Source organism: Tupaia chinensis, unplaced genomic scaffold (genome assembly GCF_000334495.1).
Source record: "Tupaia chinensis unplaced genomic scaffold, TupChi_1.0 Scaffold000226_1, whole genome shotgun sequence".
NCBI classification, from domain to species: domain Eukaryota; kingdom Metazoa; phylum Chordata; class Mammalia; order Scandentia; family Tupaiidae; genus Tupaia; species Tupaia belangeri.
In genome coordinates this window covers 5625544-5628199 of record NW_006159701.1, presented here as the reverse complement: position 1 = coordinate 5628199, position 2656 = coordinate 5625544, and the positions used below count along the sequence as shown (strand labels likewise).

General features: G+C 55.3%; 1 protein-coding gene across 4 annotated transcripts in view; it reads left to right on the top strand.

The window, feature by feature from the left end:
* GAL3ST1 (galactose-3-O-sulfotransferase 1) overlaps positions 1-2656 on the top strand; it is a 19479-nt gene that overhangs the window by 7717 nt on the left and 9106 nt on the right. The window contains exon 1 of one of the 4 annotated variants that reach the window (XM_006147931.1): positions 1594-1648. The exons of the other annotated variants lie outside the window; for them this stretch is intronic. The gene's annotated coding sequence lies outside the window, so the exon portion shown is untranslated. Of the gene's footprint in view, positions 1-1593; positions 1649-2656 lie in introns of those variants that run through there. 4 annotated transcript variants of the gene reach the window in all.

Here is a 2656-nt window from a genome sequence, read left to right as displayed (position 1 = left end):
TCATATGTGCCCGGTCTGCGGCTTGCCCCCCCTGCCTCTCTGTCTTCAGGCTTGGAGGCTGTGGAGATTGAGTTGGACTAAGATTATCCCTTGAGCTGTGAAGATCAGCTGCCTGTCAGCCTCCAGGGTGTGCCACTGGGCACACATCTTAGTGGTGCCATGACGGGGACCTTGGGAGGATCATAACAGTGAGGATATGACAGTGGCAGCAGACCACACTCAGTGCGTGTCTGCTCTGTGCCAGCCTCATGCCGGGCACTTCCTGTGGTGTGCAGAGGATCCGTACTGTTCCCTGGGGTGGAGAAAGAGTTGGTACCATTTAGGAGAAACTGAGGCCCAGAGAGGGATACCACTTGCCTTGGGAGACAGCAAAGCCGGGTTCAAAGCCAGACCCTGGCCTCCCTGCATTCCTGTGTGCGACTCTACCATGCGTGATCCCTATGCTTAGCGCCCACTCATGGGGGCTCACCTGTGTGGGCCCTGCCTGCTGGTCTCTGTTCTCCCCAGGTGTGTTCCCATCCTCACTCTCGCCCGGGCCCGCATCCCTAGCCACGTACTGCGCTGGGGGCCATAGGAGGGGAGGTCATTCATCGAACCACCAGGTGCCAGGCTCAGAGAGCTCGGGGATGAGTCACCATCAGGCTTGCTGCATCTGGGCACAGAGGGGATCTCCCCCCACATGCTTGACCACGAAGCCGGACTGGGCTCTGGTCAATAGTAACGACAATGATTAATGCATATTGATCACCTCCAGGGTACGTGCATTTTCATCCAAGCGTCACAGCCTTGTGACTTGTCCCTCACACCAGACTCCTGGCCCAGTCAGGCCCTTTCTGGGCCTCAGTTTACCCTGAGGCTTGGCCTATGATCATGAATGGCATTGCCTGTCCTGGCCTTGCTGCTGTGTGTCCATTTGCCACACGGAGATGAAGACTCAGAGAGAGTGAACTTCATGTCCAGGTTCACAGGGGCCAGGCAGGAGCAAATGACCAGCTCCCAGGACCCCCTCTGCGTCCCCTGCCCTCAAGGCTGCTGACTGGGCCCGCAGAGGCCAGACCTCGCTGTATTGCTAGAACAGAGCTCCCGTCAGCCTTCTGTGATGGAACGTCGGCCTTGTATGCCCTCTGCCTTCTTGTTGGTTCGGGGCTAGGCTCGGGCTGCACCACATAGGGGCTGCCATGGGAAAGAAGGAAGCCTCACGTTGTGGCCTGCCGCTGCCTTGCTGAGTGGCCCTGGATAGGTCATGTCACCTCTTGGAGTCTCAGTTCCCCCATCTGCAAAATAGAGGTGACGGAGCAGGGGGTGGGGAGGGCAGAGTACTATCTGCTCAGTGGTAACTGAGTGGGGTCAGTTAGATGCTGTGGGGAAGCCCCTGCCCAATGCCTGGTTGATGACAGGGGATCAAAAGAGTGGCAGAGCCCAAGACTTAGGGACCTGGCATGTGGCAGAGTCATGGCATGGTTCAGAGAAGCCCAGCTGGGAGGGTGAGTGAAGAATGAGTTAGCCAATGATGTGAGTGGGGACTGTTGTGGGCGGGGCCAGGCAGAGCCTGATTGGCAGCCCAAGGAGACTGGTCTGCCCCCTGCTGCCAGGCCTGTGCCCAGGGCCTGCACCACTGCAACCTCCCAGAGTTCCGGAAAGTACCCCGGTGAGTGGCGCTGCTCCAGCACGGTGGGTTCTGTGGATTTGTAGAGGACAAGCCTCTGGAATCCTACTGCCTCCCCATTTTAAAGTGCAAGATACTGAGACCTACGGCCCAGCTCAGGGTCTGGGGTCTGAATCCGAGGCTCTGGCCTGGCCTATAGCCCTGCACCGTTTTATGCCAGGCTTTTGAGGAAGAGTCCCAGAGGGCATTGAAGGTGTGGCACAGGTCTGTACTGGGTGGAGAACCGGGAGCCTCGTTTGGCCCAGGGTTGAGCATGTGTGGTCACAGGATGCCATGTGTGACCTCTTGTGGCCTCGGGCACAGGGCCCAGGACTCAGGAGGATGCAGTTAAAACTCTTGGAGTCATAAATGTGAGGAGGTCACTTTATCTGCCACTCAGGAAGGTCCCTAAGAGCCTAACCGGGGTGTGAGGCTACCCTTCTCCGTTTTACAGAGGGGAGATTGAGACTCCTGGCAGCACACCCAGACAGGGAGGGCTGTGCTAAGAAAGGATGGACAGAGAAAAGCAGGGGTCGGGCAGACTGGGCATCTCTGATGGAGAGCATCGTGACCCTGAGCCGTTCCGTGTTCATTTTTTTATAGGGGAGGTAAAGCCCCCTGTTTTCTCTTTAAATAATTATTTATTTAATTTATTTATTCAGCCATTTTCATTTGCCCATAGAAAGAGAGGAACACAGAGAGAAGGAAAGTGAGGAAGCAAGCCACCGGGACTGAGACTCGAACCAGACAGCCAAGTGGGAGTGTCCTGTGCCTTAATCACCACACCACCTGCTAACCCCGTTTTCTTTATTGACTGCAGCTGTCGTTCCTAGCATTTACAAACAGCATTTAAACATAACACCTCTTGCAAACATTTATACATACCTATTTTTCTTGTGGAGTTTCTTTAAGGTTTTTTTTAGGAGAGGTTTTTGCTATAGGGCACGTGTGCTAGCCAGACAGAGAGAGACAGAGAGACAGAGAGATAGAAAGTGAGAAATCACCCCACCC